At 41.3% G+C, this 21,068-nt stretch overlaps 1 long non-coding RNA gene across 1 annotated transcript; it reads right to left on the bottom strand.

The window, feature by feature from the left end:
• Positions 1–15,764: 15,764 nt before the first annotated feature.
• Positions 15,765–17,079, bottom strand: lncRNA:CR46218 (long non-coding RNA:CR46218). The gene has a single exon (NR_133389.1). It is a non-coding gene; the product is annotated as a long non-coding RNA:CR46218 (long non-coding RNA).
• Positions 17,080–21,068: the final 3,989 nt, after the last annotated feature.

Here is a 21,068-nt window from a genome sequence, read left to right as displayed (position 1 = left end):
TTTATGACCATCAAAAATACATGGCTTGTTGTAAGTCTCGGCCAACATGGCCTTTGCTTTGCATAATTGCAAAGTTTACGAGCAACATCTAGGCGAATGCATACATGCATGTTTAAGAGAACAGGGGTTGGAAAATGGGGGAAAAATCAGAGGCGGTAAGAGCCGCGTGAATAATTGTCTGTTGCCACATAGCTGGGAAATAATTTGCAGCCAAACGGAAAAAGCCGCACGGCAGCACACACGAAATTATAACATTTAATTTTTAATTATGAGTGTTATTAACATGCCTGAAACTTTTCGCCGCAGACACACGGCAACCGAGGCAACTGCGAAATAAATGGGAGAATAAAAAACCGCCGAGAGATAGGGAAAACTGCGAAGCTGAAACAGGAGCGGAGATACGAATGCATACGGAAATGTAATTATTTTGCATTTACAAAATACAAAAAAAAAAAGATCGCAACTCATACACTTCGGAGTCCTGAATGCCGTTTGCCACCTAATTATCTTGACTAATTGTGAGGCAACAAAAGCCACAGATGCACCTTAATATGCACCAATTTGACCACCCAGTAATGGTCACCTCGAATGCCATTCAGCTTTATCATAAAGTTTTAACGCCAGGAATGCAGTGATTGTTGTAAACATTCCTAACAAAGGGTGACTAAATGGAGAGTTCGATAGTTGCTTAATTACTTTATAAAATCTCTTACTGACAGTACTTATATAGTTTTTCACTTTTTAGTTTCTAACTTGAGATATTGAGTTTTAAAAGAATTTTACATTTAACTAAGGCAACCATTAAATTGTTTTCCCACCTGATTGCTGAAATAAATCAAGGAATTATTCTGCATTTACACGCAGCAAAGGCGATAAAAACGATCGTGTGCCGTTTGTTTGTGTTTTCGTGGATGGGAAAAAAACTATGCAGTTGTCAACTGATTTATGGCCGGAGTTGAACCCGGACCGTGTCACTTACAAGTCGAACAGCAGCTGTTGGTACTGCTGCTGCAGTTGGTGCTGCGTGTATGCCATTTGTGCTGCAGTTGCATCTGTATCTGCGGTCGCGTTGGCTTTGTTTCCGGGCCACGTTCATTATTCATCAATAGTTTTTTGGCCAGACCGTTTTAATGTAAAGTGCACGGGCTTTTTGTGCATGTTTATTTAAGCGCGTGTACTGCAGGTGTTGATGCAATATTAATGGCATTTTAAATGCCGCAAATGCCGGCTTGCGTAGAAAGTCTTTTTGATATTTTTCACCAATTAATTTGCCATTTAATTTTTAATTATATTATTGCCGACAGCGAGTGGCTTTTGTAACACGAACATTGGACATTTCATATGCAAGTTTTGCGCCAAATTTATTGTAATTTACTTAAGAGCCATTCCCCGAACGGAGCGCATTCGAACAGCCCGCGAGTGTATGGTAAAAATGCAATTTACTTGTTATGTGCATTTTTAATGGCACGTAAATAAATTGCTGCCGCGCCATATTAAGCTCGATGCAGCAAACCCAATTAACATTGGCTCAAATAGCTTGTCGATGGCAATGAGCTTTGCCCAACTTTAACTGAACCACTCATGCTGGCAAATTTACGGCGAACTATTCACCGATTCTCTGGTGCCTCGTTAGCTGTTTCTGTTAGTTACGGTGCGTATGCGCAATGTGGCCAAGTACGTACAACAGCCGCTTCCCAATCATCATTGCGGGGGCCTAATATCGCCCTGGTGTCACGTTTGTCTAGCAATCATCATTACACACATTAAAATGCCCGGAGGCCCAATTTCTTTGCAGTTAATTTTATGAGAAATGCTCAATATTCAAATTGCCTTACAAACACTGAGTGTTTATTTAGAAAAAAAACGCATTTTCAATTTAAAGATACGTATGCTGAGTGAAAAATAGAAACCTTAAGTGTAAGGCTTATCCCAGAATGCTCAAGGCTCCTTTAGCAAAAAGGTAACATGGCGCTCATCTTTACTTGCTATTATTGAAGTAGATTTTCCAAGAATTAATCCCAAGGAGGAGTGCTCCAACTGCAGTCATCCAATTCAGTGGCTTATTCAATTTACGAGCACTGCAATCTGCAGCAATTGCCGAGAATAAAGTTTTCGGTCTCAAGTCCCTGGGCATTCCGGGTTTGTCTTGTAATTTACTTGGGCTAATTAGATGCAGCGACCGTTGCCGCCGACTAAGGACACACCCATACCACCCCACCCCACCCCATCCCGAAGTTGCAGGCAGGATTCATTTGCATAAATTTGGAATGCAACTTGTGAAGGCCGTCACATTGTGTCGGACATGTTGGGTTTCCAGAAATTTCAAATTTGTCGCCGCTCATGACAAATACAGTGTCAACGTTTCTGGTGGGGCTGGCCAACACTTGGGGCATAAATTAATTTAAATGTTAATTCGTTTATCGCGTTTTGTCAAGCCAACGTTGTCTTTGGCGTAATTGCCAATCAGCAGGACAGACCACGCCCCCAACTCCCAACCGTATATTTTTTTTCCTGTTTTCCACCCTTTAATGGTCAGCAAGTCAATTAGTCTTTATTAAGCTGCAGGTCGCCGACTCGCCGACGGACCAGTAATGCAAATGCTGTGTCTTTCGGCTCCATAATGCAGCGCACAGATACGAGAGATTCAGATACTGAAATCCAGATACAGACACAGATACAGAAACAGATACAGATGATACGGCACGGCGTTGATAATAAGCAACGTTCACAAACAACAAAAGGCAATATTAATGAAATAACCATGTGCGTGGGGGCAGAATCTCGCATCCTGGCCGAGTTCACTAACAGCGTGCGTGCACAAGATGGAATCATTAAAGGAAATGAGTTTTTTCCCCATCGGGTTATGACAAAAAATGCGTTAAAATAAATTATTTTAATGTAGTTCTCATGTCAGTTGTGTGTTTGAGAGCCACGCCATTCCACCTTTTCCACCTTTGTGAGAGTGCGCGCTTTTAAAATATTCATGTAATCACAAAAGTACACATGTAATAAAAAAAGAGGCAAAAATAAGTGTATGAGCACACTCGAAATGGGACCGAGTTGTGTGCAAATGTTTGCCCAGCCTACGTACGCTGAAGGTAAGAGCTTACACTGCGCAAAAAAGCTGTCGATAAATGTGTTGAGATTTTTGCAAAAGCAACCAAGAAGTGACCAAATATAACGAATATTATTTGTCATTTTAACCTAATGCAAAATTTTTATGTAAAGCCTACAACCGTTTTTCTTGCAGTGTGCAGTTAGGCTTACCGGTAATAAGCCCAACGACTCGGAAATATGGGCCAGGGCTAGCGCCTTTGACAGCAGCAGCCACAAAGACTGACCAGAGCTCAGTTCAATTTGTCTCAGCTACTGGCTGCGCTGCGAGTATTGGATTTATCGGGGTCGAGGGTGTAGCCTGTTGTCGCCTGCAATTTGTGCAGCTGCTTGGCCCCGAAGCTAATTGATTTCGATTCTGGCCCGGCCTACACGGGATGCAGTTAGCAGGTCGGAGGATGCACGAATGGGAGTCCAACTGCGAGCGAATTGCTATCTCCACCGCAAACATAAAACAATGTCAGCTTGTAGGGCAACGTTCCTTACTAAATTGAAATCAACAATTTTGGGGCCTATGTTATTTTAAATGTATTCTAGATAAAGAAAAACGCAAGCGGGACAGTCGGCGTGATAGTCGGGTATAACTATGGTTTTTACGTTTTAAATTACTTTAAATTTTGATTTTGAGAATCGCTGAACCATGCATAATGGCCAAATGGAATTTCTTGAATGAAAATCGGTCTGAACTGAGCTTTAGCCGGGGTCATCTGAAGCAACGAAGGCTGGCTCTTTGAAGGGCAACGTGGCGTATGATTCATAAATAGAGTTTCGCCCACATATCCACCCAGAATCCCATAAACGAATTAGGAAAATTGTTTTTTGTGCGGATGCTGCCATGCATTTGACACAAGTGGCGCGGCATCAAAATTCAGCTGAAAAATTAGCCTCACATTCGGGATCAGCGACTCGTGTCCGGCGGGGTCAAAACCAACTGACCCCGCACAGGCGTAGCCGCAATTATTGAAAGCATTTTGCGGCCAACTGCAGCTGTTGACCATGTGCCCGGCCCCTGCCACGCCTCGTTGCCACAGGGAACTCGGTTAGATAGCCATTATGTGTTTAACATGTTTTAATGAACAGAAACTAACACGAGTCCGGCACAAAAGGATGCATGTTCGAATGGAAAATCGCTAATTAACTATTACTAATTGGATGAGTAAGCAAAAAAAAAGGATGCTGTGTAAAAAATGACTATAATTCAATAAGGAAGTCAGCGTGTAAGCACCGTATTTGTTTTCGGACTTTAAATTTGAAATGAAGAAAGCTGCATAGCTTATATTTTCTCAAATTTCAAATTTAAATGCTTAGAACGTATAGTTAGATTATTTAAAGCACCTTTCAAAATGAAGATATAATAATACTATATTCCTTAGCATTAGCAGACTGATTATTTGACCAACAGATAATCAATGCTAAATGGTAAGCCCACTTATCCAAAATTTATACAAATTATATTTATTCAGTATTGGCATTCAAGCAATTGAGCACCGAATTGACATTTTAATTTCCACATTAAGTAGTTGTCAATGCGATATGCAAATCTTACGTACTCCAATGCAGATTAGGTCAGTGCAATCAATAATCGAATGGAATTCTATTAAATACAAATTGATTACCGACGAATTCACATTTGACTTTGGACAAATTGAATTCTATTGTGCAAAAATTTAACAGGCGCTTGGCAAGTAGATAAATTGAAGTCCACATTGACGAATGTCCCCAGCAAATGAGTGAATGTGAATCCATCAAAAGCTGGCTAAGGGTTTTTAACTTTTACACATATGCGGAACTGGTGTTTTTGAAAAACTTTGATATCGCTTGCGTTGTTTGGTTTGATTTAAAATTCAATTAAATGCAATTTAATTTATGGGTCGGAGGGAAAATAGAAAAAGCACCAATTAATAATCTGTTTACAAATTATTTCCAAATTAATTCTCTCTCGCACGCATTACGCATGTAATATAATTAAAAGCCGTGGCCTGACAAATCAAAGTGAATTATGCGCGCGATGCCAGTGTTAATTTAAACGTATATTGCTTCACAAAAAAACTACACCAAATGATAATTGCGTTTAGTCCAGGTAAAGGCATTCAAGCTTAACTGAGTACATCCTGCATTGTGTGGATGTAATTCACCTGCTCTGTGCGAAAATCCTTTAAGAACAGGCCAAGCAGTTATTCAAGAGGTAAGCCCCTTACACACTCCACCCAGTGAGATGTCGACCGTGCTTGTTTATTTTACACAGGAGTATTTTTAGTCCTTCCTCTACTGCTGCTCCCGGTCTCGTAAATATATTTACTTTCGCTTTTTGCTGCTACAGAAACTTGGCCGCCTTCAGCTGCAGCCACAAATCTTGGCCCAAACTGAAACAATGCCCAGAAACAAAGGCCAGCGGAATGACATCGACAACAACTTAAATGACAGTTTATAGCTCCCACGTTGAACACGTTTTAGGTTCTCTTCTACTGGCAACTGGCGGACAATGGTTATTAAGCGGCAGCGGGAACAACATTATGCACTGCACGAAATTTCACTGCACTTTCTTACAATGGCTAAGTGTCTCAAAATAAATATGCCATACAAAAAATGATATTAGTTTTATTCAAATACAACGTTATGTTCGATATAATAACCTCCTAATAACCAACAACAAAAAGTGGTAGAAGTAGTAAAGTATGATGGTTTGAGTTATTTTACTAAGTAATAGTTGGATATTTGAAGTAAATAATATTTTTTTCACCGTGTAGGATGGGCGTAGAGCAAGCCCAAAACGGCAATGAGCGGATTTGTTGGCACAAACAGCCGAGGCAATTTATTTTCCAAGCCAAAAGCGTAAAATGAACAGTCGAATCGTGGAAAGGGGGCATCAAATCAGCGCCGCCGAAATGCTTTCTCTTTTCGTTGTTTTTCCAGTGCGGTATGTGTGTGATTGTGCTGGTTTTGGCATTCACAGTGTCAATTTGATGTATCGATGCGTGTGGTCACCTCACCTCCCACTGAATGCCACCCAGCTCATTCGGTGGCAATTGTCCATTTCATTTGCAGTTGATTAGGCATTGCTCATGATATTCATCATACGCCGCGTGGCCGCCAAAACAGTGCACTCAAAAAACAAAAAAGAAGAATTGCCTTTCTGTAGAATATATGCCTAGGCAAAGTGCTGGCCGTTATTTTGGCTGCTAGATTTGTTTTGTTGCTTTTCAATGTTTTCAGTGTAAAGTTCGGCTTTAGCAACCAAATTATTGTCATCCGCCGGAATAATGCGGAAATTCAGAGTGCCGAAGATGAAACACAAACAAACACATGTCGAGAAAAGCGGATCCCAAGGGGATCAATGGTGTTAAATAACTTGAAAATTGAGTCTTGTCCCAAGACGGGAATAGCCGCAGAATAATGCCAAGTGGAAATATTTGACCAGAGAGATAGAGCCGAAGAGCTGATTAGTTTGCGACGGGTCACGGACATCAATTATAATCCAAATGAGCCGCACACAACCAGAAATTGCCAGGTCCCAAGTAATCCGCCTTGGCAATAAAATCAAACAAACTTCTCCCCACTCGAGGACTTGGCTCTGGCTTAGCTCCTCAATCGCTTAATCGTTCTGTTATTTATACATCTAATTTGATCTGTAATCGATGGCGAGCCGCCCACAACTGCGTATGGGAGTTCCTGGCCAATATATATATATATATATGTATCTATACGATATGTGGCACTTTACTTACTTGCCTCTGCCCTCTTCAGTCTGATACATGACACTTGTAAGCGAGCGTTTTGTAATCGAATCCTTGTTAGGCCCAGTATCAATATGTCGACGCAAAGCCGGCTACATAAAATGACAAAAATTATTGAACAGCGATTACAAATGCCACAACAATTGTGGGGGCTTACTCTCTAGCAACATGGATTTAATTGTTTGCCAATTTTGGGTTTATTGTTTGCTTTATTTTATCAATTTATTGACAATATTTGGGAATGGGGCAAAAACGTTAGCTAAGATGAAGAAGGAATGTGCAGAATTGGATTTCAGCATTTGAATTTCGGTATGGATGTTTCTTGTAAATTTATATCTCTTTGAACTTGAAGTCGAAAATGCCAACTTGTAATTTAACAGCGACCACCATTCAGCTATGCACTAATCAAATCTTGGCCTACACATGTGGTCACCATTAAGATCCGTATAAAGCAAAGCGAAACCGAATTCTAAGCCCGCGGCGCAGAATGCCAAATGGTGGTTATTCCCTTCTATTCCGAGTTGAAACGCATAATTCAATAATAATACCACATCAGAGACGCTGGGCGGTAAATGAAGTTGCCAGTTTGCCAGTTGCCAGCCGAAAGCTGAATTCCCAAATCCAAGGACACCTACTGATGCCGGCGTATTCCCCGAGCGATTCCCCCCATATTCCCAGATTTTCCACAGCACAGCACGCATTTAGCACAACTTCATTTATCTTTTGCATTTTCCTTTAGCATTTAATTAAAAAGACAAGTTCCCATTGTCAGTGGCGGCAGTCAGCCTGCCTTTTATCCTCGCCTGCTCCAGACATCCTGTTGGCTGCTAATGTGTGTCCTCCTCTATGTGTTTATATGGGATACACACATGTGTACATATCATATGTGTAGGTAGTCCTTTGTGGCACAACAACACTTATACAAGGACATATTTGCGGTTTCTGCGCCAACATTGTCGCCCCTGCGACTGTCACTGTCACATATGCTAGCCCAACCCAACCCATGTGCGTTCCCTCTTCCGTTCCCTTTGTCTGCATATGGTCTCCCTGCCACGCCCCCAATCTGCCTTATCTCCAGGACTTCCGCCCACTCACCTGCCCATTAAAAGCATAATCATGTCGCTGTGATAAATGCCTAAATGCCGGGCCATAGCTCTAGCTGCCTCCAATCAATTTAAGCCGCTGAAAAAGCAGCAGGCAGGCAGAAAAAGATTTAAAAAGGAATGACTTTGGAATAAATAAAAAAAAATACCATACAAAATAGATTAATACCTTAATTAAATCTAATTTCATATGAAAATTTGGTTAATGAAACTGAAAAGATATTTGTTCAAAATAGTTCTTTAGTTTTACATCTTTTGAAATACTCAGTGCTATACTAAAGTATGTTTGGACTGAAATATCCAATTTGAATAATATTATTAATTTTCAACTTACTGACATTTAATTTTTATTTATATTTTGATATTTATTACATTTAAACACTTTTTATTTATTTAGTTATTTAGGTTTTCGTATAGAACAAGCATGTTGGCAAACCTCACAAATTAGAAAATTATATACTTTCGAAAAATGTGCGATAGGACAAAGGGCTATGTAAAATTCATAATGCGACGTTGATGGCGAAAAACAGCAATTAAAGCACTCACCCACCCCCATTCGATGTGAAAGTATGAAAGGGACAGGAGCCCAGGGAGCGAGAGGGGACGAACGGCAGAGATCGAAGTGCCCTCAACACGCACACACTTACATACATACTCACAAAAGGCGAAAGCTTATTAACATTTCCACAAATCTGCGTTTGCATGTGTGTGAGAGTGCGAAATTAAATGACAACATATTTGACACTGATTCTTGTCACACGACAGTGTGCAGCATGTCATGAAAATTTATCATCAGGGCCTAAATGCCGACCCCCCCCCTCCACCCCTCAGCGAGCTACACTCATGGCTTTAACTTCAGCAGCTTCCGCCGCCCCTGGCAATTCGCGCATGTAATTTTTTTAGGAACAAAAAAAGTACACTTCACTTCATTTCAATAAAATTACAACGAGTGTCGCTTTTGGCCCACCCGCTTTTCCTGTTCCTTTGCCACCTGACAAATGCTGAAAAATTGTCTTACATTCGCGTTCCGCAGCTTTGGGATTACCAGGCGAATTCCTTTATCATTTTTATGTGGCATGTCTTTAATTATAATTATAATTCCAAGGAAACTCACTTTCAGCCTTATTTAATTACTCTCCGAATTAAATAAGATTAATGCTTCCGAGGAATTCCGCAGTGTTTTAATTCGGTTTAATCAGCGTTCATTTCACTGCCAGTCAATTTGAAAAATGAATAACTTTACGTAAAAACTTTCATTAGAAATAATTACAATTTAAAGCCAATTTTCACATGCTTAATAGCTGGCTCTAAAAATACACCTTTTGCACGTGGTATATTTTATAGTTTAGTGAAAATATGAATATATGTTTCCTAAACTACAAACTAAGTTCATGGTTACCGAAAGTTAATCTTAAAAAATATTAGCAGTCTTTTTAACAACGAAATGGTATTTCCTATATACTTAGAAGCAAACTCTTTAAGTGTATGAGGGTGAGTATAAGGAGCGATCCGTGTAAAATTTAAGGATAACAATATATGTCAGTGTGTGCGGAAAGGCGACACCTTAAAACATTTTCGTGTGATTTTGAAAAGATGTCAACAGAATTTATGCAAATGATATGTTAACGCTACTTATATGGAAATTAGTTTAAGGAGTCAGAATGCGCCAAAGGCATTCACGAAAGTCGGAGTCGCAAAATGCCGGAGACACAGGCGGCGAATGTGGGCGATGAGGAGGGATTTTTAGCCAGGGAGGAAAGGGGGCGTCAAAGTGTCGAGTAGCAAGGACTGCTCCTTGCGTTGTGGCACCAACACTTTCTGCACTTTTAGTCAAAGTTTTGATTTCGTGTTACATGTGTCAGAATTTTAATGATGCTGATAAAAGTTGCCCCCTCCAAAATTGCTTATTATGTGCCTCAGTGTGTGTGCAAGTGGGTGCCCAAGAAGGTAAGTTTGCCACGGTGTGTGTGCGCTAAGGTGTTGTTATCCTTTGAGATCCTTGGTTGCCCTTATTCCGGGGTGAACTATTTAATTATAAGCCCACTAAGCCGAAACTAAAATTGTAAGCTGCTTTGAGTTTCGGGCCTAAAGAGAAACCAATTTGGGGTAATGGCGTAATGGAGGGGTTTTGGCCAACTCCCTATAAGTAATCCTATCATCCAACAGATAAGGCAATCAGCAAAACAAGAGTTTTTTGGCTTTGTTTAGGTTTTCTTCGCCTGGCTTTGCATGTAAATTGCCAACTTCATGACGCAAATAAAACGCGTATTTTAAGAGTTAATAAACAAGGGATAATTATCATGATAATAACACTCGAGCCAAGACGATTTTCAAGCAGTCATCTGCCATAATTTAGCATTTCGTTTCAGCGAGGCGAAGCGTGCTCTATGCGGAACACTGAAAAATTTTGGTTCGTAGCTCCTTGAACGCTTACTTCCTCTAATTAATATGCCCACATGAACCGAAAAGTTATAGTTAATAGTTGGCGATTATATTTTTTAATTATTTAATGGATCTGCCTTCTTCTTAACTACACCTCATGAAATTATAATCTATATACCACTTGACTAAAGCATTTAGTTGATATTCGAAAAATTTCTACGTTGATTGGGGCATTTTTCGGTAGTGCAAGGGCGAGAACACGGATCGGCCAAAGGACCTATTCAGCTGGTGGCGACATCAGCGGCTCCAGCAGCTCAAACACTCGCCAAAGGGCCAACTGAACAAAGCCACTTGAGGTGCGCTCGAGCACTTTAACGGCTTCATGTCAGCACACACCTGCCCACAGCCACCCCACAAAACTCAGGTGGCTCGACGGGGTGGTGTGTGTGGGCGTTTAGGGCTGTTTTAACACCTTGCGTCGGGGAAGGGATGGGAAGGGGGATGGGGAACGGTGAATGGGAATGGAAATGGAAACGAGCCGCCGCTTAGCGTTGCTGTTTAAAATGTTAATGAGCTTTTGGGTTGGTTCAGGTGGATCGAGTGGGTGGTGGCATACTCTCCTTTGGCCGGATGTGGTGCTGCCAGCTTCCGGTTAGCTGAGTCTTAAGCGCCCGCTACGTGAGTGGTGTGCAAATAGTTTCAATTGCTTATTTTACTTACAATCACTTATTTTTCTCTAACCGAGACAATGGCAATGTCGGTGACAATGGCCGAGCAAAACACAATACACAAAAGGCAATGCTCAATAGTTGAAAACTTGAAGTGTATGCGCGATAAGGAAACAACTCCTACTTTCCCCAAGAATGTTACAACAAACTGTAAAAGCGGGTGGAAAACTAATCAGGACGACAAAAGCAGGACAAAAGGCGGTGAGACAATGCTGCGAGTTCTTTAAAGAGTTAAAGAGCGGATTACGCATACGCCCAGTGTGCCCGATGACTCCATGCTGGCAAATACCATAAATAAATTTCAATGCTCCGCAAATGATAATAAATGTAAAATAAACGCAAAATTCTACGACCATCAGTAGCTTTTGGTACATTGAAGTTGTGGAAGGCAGATGCATACCGAAATTAAGCACAAAGTTTTGCACAAGAAGTCAAAACAATAACAAGGACAAACATTTTGTGTGTCCAAGCCTGGCGAGGGGCGTTTAAACATTCGGGAATGCAAGACGTGGACAAAATATAATTTTTTAATGTTGCCTGTTCAAAAAATTGAACTGTAATTATTGGTAATAGAAAAAGTTGTCATTGAACAGGAATTTGCTATTTCAATTCAAGAACTTAAATACTGCAGCGGAGAAGTCAAACAATTGAGTGGCAAATAGAAAAAGTGCCGGCTGAAAAGAAAACTTTTCGAATCAACCCACTTTGAGGAGCCAGGCTACACGCTTTGTGCTTTTTGCACATGATTTTTACCATTGCCAGTTGTGATAATGTTTATTTTATCGGCCACGACACATTCTGCTGCACTTTTGGCAGCACTTAGCACAGAGACCAGACCGAGGTCAGAACAACAGGGAGCGGAGAGCACAGTTTTTCGTGCAGTTTGTCCATTAAAAGTTAATATCACTTTGCGAAAGTTCCCCGCCCGTCTTTCGGTTCAACTTTAACTGGAACCGAGGCCGAGAATGCAACTGTGACTTTCAGTTTCAGTTTCGGTTTGGATTCCGAACTTTGTGCCAGCGACAATCAACGATTTTCATAGTCAGTTGCACATGTAAAACAAACAGACCTTTGCCGAGTCCCCATTCTCATCAAATTTATTGCGTAGTACAGTTCCCACCCGCTAAGTCACACAAAATCCTAGGGACATCCATTATGCCATTTATGACCACTAGCGATGACATTTATGGCGCCTTTCCAGCGCTTTCTTATAATTCTCATAATTGTAATGTCCTAAAAAGCAAACTGGTACACGGAGAAAAAGGAGCGTTTCCCTTCAAAAGATTGAAGTTAAAAATATTATATTAGTAAGGTTAAACCAATTCGTTCTGTTATTTTCTCTTTTAACATTTAATATTGCTATTTGTTTCGTAATGGTTTTATTTTCCTCTGTGTGTATGAACAGAAGCCTCTCATGCTGTCCAGTGAAATCCGTCCGGAGCTCACCGTTCGCCAAATGAATGATGATAAAGCGTTTTAATGCCTTCTGCGAATGATTGTGCCGTAGGAAATCCGTTATAATCCACAGCAAGTGACAGTAAACGAGTTGGCTTAAGCCGCTGGATTGGAAAGGGGGCGGGTCAATTGCTGAATGGGAAACTATTTCGTTGTCTTAAGCCCCGGAATGTTCCCGAATATCCTGGTCAAAACAAAAGCTTCTCGGAGGCCTTAAAGTCGTTTGGCTCGCACTTTCTGCCGAAACTAAGCGATCCACAACTCTGCTTTATATTCACTTTATCAGCAGAATTTGAGACCATGGACCTTTTTACAGATTGCCATTGAAAGTTTAATTAGAAAGCAACCTTACTTTAAACTGCTTTAAGATGGAATCTGTCTCCGCCTGTTTGTCTGTCACTTTGGGGCACGTTTCTCCATTTGGCTAAGCACGTTTTAGCCACCGGGCCCACTAGGCCATCTCCCTCCGTTTTTCGTTTTGTCGACAGGTCGTCCATGACTTTATTAGTTCACGCATAATGACAAAAATGGGTCGGCACGTAATGCGTGTGCGTTGCTTATTTTGCTTTTGCTGCAAGGATTTCTATGCCCCATGGTCATAAAATGGGTGACACGCTCAAAGGAACCCTTAGACAAAATATCAACACTGGGCGCCGAAGAATTTTAAATGGCAAGCAGTGCTGCATAAGTTGCTTAAAAGTAATGTAGGGAATAGTAGAGAATTTAATAAACAAATAAAATAGAAAAATTATATAAGATCCAATTTATTTATTTCATTCACAGGATTCTATGTAATAATATACCACACTTCCCGCTAAGAGTTCATTCCATTCACTTTATCTTTCGACCATCTATAGTCCATCGATTGACACTCCCTTCGGGTAGCGGAAATGCAGTGCCGGGGGTCAGGTCCTGTCACTCTGTAGCTCGGTTCCATTTTTTATGCTTTATAATGTGATGTCATGATTTATTGCACATTAAAGTTGCAGGCACTCCCACAAAAGGGTTTTTTCCCGCCCACTCGTCGCTCGCCCCATTTTCCTGCCTTTTCCACCATTCGATGAACACGGACAATGCAATGGATATGATATTGCCACTGCCATCCTGCTTTTGTTGGAAATCAATGTGATGCGATGCGTGGCATACATCAAAGTGCCGATCAGAGGGGTAAGGGGCATGAAAACGGGGGAGGTATGTGGAAAAGTGGGCGGAAAATGTAGAACTCCTCGCTACTCGCACTGAAATGTTGTTTACGTATGCGTGACGCATCATGCGGCCGCTAAGCTGCAAATCTCTTTAAGATGATACTTTGCAACATTTACAAATGTTTTAGTGCCCCCAATGTGCGTGTGTATTTGTGAGATGTGTCCTCAGTGTGTCTGTGTCTTGCCGTGTCTGTGTGTCTGCGTCTGTGATTAGCATTCCAGGCATATCTTACATTTATGTTGGATGTTTCCGTTGCAGCAAATATACACGCATGTGTGAGGGGATCCAGGGAAAGTATATGGCACCGGGAAAGGGGGTGCCAAAGAGTCAGGGAAGGATGGAAAATATGGGCGTGTGTGGGCGGGGCAGTGAGTGTACAGGGAATCGTGTAATGTTACGGTTACGGCTCGTTATGCCCTTTTGCCAACATTAAGCTGTTACTGCTGCTGGTGTTGGATTCACTTAAAGAAGTTAAGAAATATATTTAAAGAGTTCTTATAATAAAATATGTTTCTGGCAAAATATGGCTCTACTTATCTTGTTTTTTCGGTATATATTGAATTAACAATATTATTTATAATACTAAAAGAAAAACTATTTTGTTTTTCCTTGCTTATTTAATATTTTTTGCTTTTCTGATTCACAGCAAACTCTAGTTTATCTCTCAGTGCTTCGTCTGCGAGTCTCTGCTTTTGTAGCTGATGTATTCCTCAGACACAGATACATATGAATACATATAGCCAGTGTCAGTCCATTTATATTTGATTTTGATGGCTATGCTGGCTGATGGCTCAATGCAGTCACACCGCCTTCCTTCCAAGTCATGTAAATAATTTCAAAATGTTTGCACTCCTTGTGTGGCTAACCCATTATGTGCGGTCGAATCCTGATTTGCAGTCATTCCTCGGCTGCGAAGGGATGTGTGCGGAGATGTAGACTGTGGATGCTCGTCACTTGAGTGAATCAAATTTAGTGCAGCAGGATCACAAAGGATAACTGTCTTAGACACTCGGCACATCCCCTTTTGGCTTGGCTTCTGACAATCATTTGTTGGTATCTCGTTCGTTGGCTTTTGCGTCGTATATTACTGCTGCAGCTCCTGCTCCAATTTCTTAGACATTATATATGATACTTGCCACGCCCCCTTCGCATGCCGCCTCCCACCCCATTTTAGGAGCAATGCGGCTTTTAACTTTTGCGCTTTTCTTGTTGCGTCCAAGAGCTGTGAAAATGAGATAATGTGTATGTGTGTCACATTTTTCGCCAGCATCCCCCTGCTTTTTGCACAGCTTGCCATTGTTTTTTGCCAGGGGCTTGAAATATGTTACCTTCACGTTGAGCTCATAAACTAACACCAACACCTTGACACGTGCACTTTTTGTAGCCAGACGCACACACAACGCACACACATGGCCCAGGAACACATACACACACATATGTACATATAGATGTCATTAAAATTGCAGTAAGAGGATGGCTCGACTTGGCTTTGGCTTCAGTTTGGCTTTAGCCTTAGCTTTAGCCACGACTTGGCAAGGACGAATCTCTTCCTGCTGGATATTCTCAGTTCTGGCACACACACGACCTCATCCTTTGGGATTTACTGGCTTTTCCCTAACTCAGTGCAGTGATAGCGTTGGGAAAGCTTTGTTAAATAATATGATAAACTTGTTTTCATATTTATATTTTACTACGAGAGCAAATGTTACAATTAAACATGGAAATCATTCATATCTTCCTATTAAGATTTTAAAACGACCACCTATAGCAGTTAAATATATTTTAAAGAACTACAAATATTTCGGAAATTATTGCTTAACGCTGTAAGAGTCTATTAAGAATAAATAAATATTATAGGTAAATATAACATACGTACTGTTGGTATTCAACAAGCACTCTTAACAAATTAAGCAAATTAGATTTAAACTATCTAATAAAATAGTGATGGTTAAAAACTATAACCATATTAGAGTACTTTGGCTTCGCGGTTTATGGCATGACTTTGTTTGTACCTTTCATTGGGCGGTTCAAGCCCACTTTTTATATTTCGCACTTGCACTCGCAGCCATATAGACGTTTATTTCGCAGACGTCGCTGGGTGGGATATACGTCCGTTTATTTGTGTGGGTGACTGCCTTTGTTTGTTTGGATTGCCAGGAGAGGAGATGGCTGTGGGTTTCATAAGCGCGCTTGCCGCTCGCCACTTGATTTATTTGTCAGCTAAAAACGTGCTTAATCATATTAGAGTGCATTTGTGAGATTAAGTGTGAAGCCGAGAATGGGTAGTATAAATGTGGAAGCCGGGAGCATTTATACGCTTATATGGAGCAGCTTAGACCGCCTTTGATCGCATAATGTGCACGGAATGCTTGTCTACCTCATTATCATTATTTTCGGTACGCAGTACAAGTAGGTAATCCTATACTTTACCTATAACCGAGTAACTGTTGGACTTCCAGACGAAATAATCCCATTGGTTGGTTGTGCATCCAAATTCATTATGGCCCATATGTCATGCATTTGCTCCTTGCAACAGTTCAAGGAGAGTCCTTTTACGAGTTGGACTTGAAGTTGAGCGAGTACCTTTCTAAATTGGAGCCAGAGTTGCAGTCGCAGGACGGGTCGGAGTTCAGTTCATCCCACTACTGTCGTCGCTGTGTCTGCGCTTGTCGGTCATCAGCGTCATGGTCTATAACTATGTGACCCACTGGTGTGTGCAAATCCACTGGAAAGTAGTCAACTTTAACGTGTAATTCTAAATTATATGAAAATCTCAAGTTCATTTGTATCTGAACTGTTTTAGCTTAGCAGCGCATCCAATTTTGAAAAGGATAATCAACCTTTATATTAAATAATTTTGTGGAGAGAGCAGACTTTTTCTCGCAGTGCCTCGATGGTGAAGTACTTGCGGGGTCCAGCGTGAATGGTTCCGCTGAGACTAAGCCTGTCAACGTCCAGAACAGAACCTGGTTTGACCACACCCCATCAGATCATGCACACACCTTCGAGCCCGGTACAATCCACCCACCGATGTGACAGGAACGTAATGCACAAAGTGGCAGTAGACAAGCTGCTGCAGCGGATGAAAGTGGGTGGTGAGTGGGTGGCGGCTCCTTTGCCTCCTGTTCTTCTTGTACGCTTGTGGCATGTGTGAATTTTTCATTAAAATTCAAGTGACATCAAAAGGGTTGACTGTGGCCACACTCACACACCTATGGACTGGAATACACGCTCTGGTTGTCGGTGTGTGGGTGTCGATAGTGACACAACTGTGACGACATACTTGCCGCTTGTTCGCTGTCAACCACACACACACTTTATCCACAGTTCCCGTTTCCGTTTCCGATTCGAAATTGAAAATTTACAGAACTTTGGCATAAAAGGTTTTCTTCTACGATCGTTACTTTACCTGTGGAATATGTATTAAAATAATTCAAATGCTAGCATTATAAATGTTTTTAAATTGCTTTACAAAAATAACCCATTAAAAAAATAAACTCTATTCTCAATTTTTATTTACATTTCTAAAAAAAAAAACAACGAAATTTGGCAATTATTCGACTTCAAAAAAAACTTAATGTAGAAATCTACAAATTTTAAAGTTCTCTGAATTTTGTCTAACTTAGTAGAAATCGAAAACCAGAATTTGGGTCACAATTAAATCCAGACTTGCATAAGTAGTTGACTGTCATCACTTAGTCGGTTGTCAGCTTCGTCACTAAGCCCAGTTGATAGGCAATAATTGTCAGGCGCTTTAAAATTGAAATTAATGCAGGAAATGTGGGGAGGGTGGGCTTCCCAAAAGAGGAGATGACATATAGCGTTCAGCCCGAGGCTCATTAAACACGGAGATCCCGGATTCGAGATCCCGGATGTCGCTCGGCGCTCATCTATTAATAAGCGTTATTTATGGCCGGCCATTTATAAGACACAAATGGCCGGGTGGGTGGCGAAAATAATTAAATTTAAATATTAAACAGCTCACGTGTATTTGTCAAAAATACTGTGGAAGCCCGCACGCACGAGGAAGCAATAATTCACCTAAGAACCACTCACCGCAAAACTGCGAGAAGGGCGGCAAAAGGGTTTAGTTAAGGACTCTATATCCTTACACCACACAGATATGCCGGGTGGGTGCTTTGTCATGTTTTTCTTTGCCACTCGGAGATGTGCTCACCGACATATTTAGCATTCAAGTTTTTGATGAAGTGCCGGCAAAACAAAAACAAAACTCCCCAAGAAAACTAAAACGTGAATAAATGGGATGACTTCAAAGGTTGACATCGAAGTGTTTGCAAGCTTTTCTTCCTTGTTTGTGCGATGAAGTTTTGCTTAAGCAAGTGACTTGAGCACTGAAAAAAATTACAAGTAGTAAGGCTACCTTAATCATAGAGTAAGTTCATCTTCGGACAAACATATTTTGTCAGCCATTTCACCCAAGACATTTAACACATATTTAATTAAAGACCACTTGTTTTTGTCTGAGTGTGCTTAACCAAGGAACTCCTTTCCTTCATCTTATGAATATGCAGAGTAAAGGTCAGAGGGTGTTTCGTGTTTTCGTCTCCACCATGTATTCCTTATCAATTGGTGCAAAAAAAGGGCTTGCCCTCCATGGGGCCACAATCCAACCAGACACTCAAGGCCAACGGGGGCTGATGAGCAGGGGTAAATTAAAAGGGGAAGGTTTTCGGGGTGGCGAAGGAGTGGGAGGGGGAAATAGACTTTTGGTTTTTCGTCTTTGGGCCAAATTGTTTATGCAAATTTTGAATAAATAAACAAGATTGTTAATTTAGTTAAATATTTCATTTTTGTGCCGTTTTCATCAGCACGTTCAAAGAACCTGCCTCCAGGAGAGAGCGCTCCATCATTTGGATCTCTATCTATATCTGTGTTTGTATCTGCAACTGTGCGGGTAGCGAGTACGTGTGTAGGTGCTGCCATGAATTTTGATGTCGACTCTCATTAGGCGAAGAGGATGTTTTCGGGACTGGAATTGCAAGGATTGCCAGGATCCGTCCGGCTGTCGATGCCTGCTCACTTTTTGCTCCCCGTCCGGCACTCAGATCTGTTGTTGTTTTTGGGCTCCGACTGTTGTCCCCATGTCAGAGGAGCAATAAAATATTGTTGTATTTGCTGTTTGCATACCAGGCCAGGACAGGCCAGGCCCTCACTTTTCGGCCCTTTCGGATACTTTTCGTTCTGTTCCGTTCCGTTCTGGGCTGTGTTTGTGTTTCTGCACTTGTACAAACACATGTTAATTGGCCGTAATTGTAAGTTTTGCTAACGCAACAACAGAAATGCACAATGTAAGCAAGTTTTTAAAGCAAAAACAACAATGCGGCCGGCCAGAAATTATCATAAAACTTTTGCCAAATGTTTGCCGTAGTAATAAAAATTTAAATATGCCTGGTCCAGCGTAAGACTGCCTGGTCCTTGGTCCGAATGAACTACAACTACCCTATCCATTCGCATTCCCTTTTCAGGCTGAGGGTCACAATATTTATGGCGACGCGCGCCACATGACGTTGAACTATGCGTATGACTAACCGAGGAGGTCCTGGCCAGAGTCCTGCTCAAAGTGCCTGGTGCCCACTGCCACCAGACCATCCATATCCACCTCCTTCAGCCGTCATTTTAATAAACTTCATATGTCGCATGTCGCCATTTTTTCTTCTTTTTTTCACGTTGCTCACTCGGGGGTTCCCTTCTCTGGTGGGACTCACAAAGGGGTATTCTCATTTCAATGGAGCTTTTGTAGCTATATTAAATAGTACTGTCTAAGATTATAATTTTGTTATAAAAAGGTAGTTTAAGTCTCCAGTCTCCACAAGTACAAAAATATGAATAAATAATTGTTAAGTAATGCAAATAGAATAGAAACACACCTTCGGTTTCCCCCTGAAGAGTATTCAAACATCAGAAGGACAGTCCTGCATTCCTCTCGCTTTTTCTTGTTCATGCTACATTCAGTCTTGCGGCTTTATTAGTCTGTGATTTATGTAGTCAAAGATAGCGAAGAGCCGGTCCGGGATCCGGGATCCGGGGTATTGCTGGTCCAGGCTGGTGCTCCTTGGGAACCATGTGGATGTCGTGGCTGGGAAATTTATACATGCGCCGCAAGAAGTCGGGCGTGGACAAATGAATGACATGGCACCGCTTGGCTGCTGGCTCGATGCCGCTTTTTAGGCAGTTAAACTCGAACTAATCGCCGCGCCGGCATCTTGCCGATGGGCAATCTGCTATGCAGCTTTATGGCTGCCATTCGAAGGGAAACGGAAACCGAATTATGAACTGGCCCTCGATATTGACTGCACACAGTATGCCATACTGTACAGGATATCGCAGGGAGTATCCTTTTGGCATTGGAGTCACGTATTTGACGCAACGTTTGCGCCTTTAATTCGTTGCGCTAAGTCGCGAAACGGACACGTCCATGTAATTATTTACGGGTAGCGGCGAAATGTGTATGAAATATTGTATAATAACACATCACTGGCATTGCATATGTGTTATTTATGGCCATTACGATGGCAACATATTTATATTTTTTTTTTCATACACATCTTTATGGCCTGCTAGGGCAGATGTATGAATATGTTATTAGTGACAGCGTTGGGGAGTAAAAATTCATGGTAGTGGTGTTGCACATACTTTTTCTGAATATGTAGTACCGCGACATATAATTTATATCTAATTCTATTTATTGATTTAATTTCACCTAGACCGTTCGAATTTTATTCGAAAACTGAATATACACCGAAGCCTAGAATGCCTTTGATTCGCATTTCTCCCATCAGAAGTTAATGGCTTCAAAGTAAATGGCAAGCGAATAAATTAAATTCACTTAGACATTGAAACGATTTCATGAATTTACCTTAGTTTATGAGCTTGCCAGACAAACACGTCGTTCAATTGTTGTAAATTTTTGGCATTTCATTGAAATTGAAATGCAACCAGAGTTATGACTCGCCGTCGGTTAACCAATATTTACTCTCAATTAATAGACTCGGCCACAAAACTCATATGGATAGCTCTGCGGTTGGTTGGCAGCTACCGATCAAAATATTGCCCATGGAAATGCATACAAATGCCTTGTTGCCGCAGTAAAAATCATTGCCGACTGCAGTCTGCAGAAAACCATCGGCCAGAGTTGTGAAAACAGGGAGTTGGAAAATGCGGAAAGCTGGAAAAGCGGGGTGCAGTGACTAGTGTAAGCAAGGCAAGCCGAGGGAAAATATTTTCAATTTCCATTACAAAAGTATGGCAGATGAGGGGAAGAAGGGGGAGTTGGGGACCAGGGAATTGCTGTGTTCTTCCCCAGTATTATGAAAATTAAATTTTTC

The sequence above is a fragment of the Drosophila melanogaster genome, chromosome 3R (assembly GCF_000001215.4).
Source record: "Drosophila melanogaster chromosome 3R".
Lineage (NCBI taxonomy): Eukaryota > Metazoa > Arthropoda > Insecta > Diptera > Drosophilidae > Drosophila > Drosophila melanogaster.
This window is presented reverse-complemented; position numbering and strand designations above follow the sequence as displayed.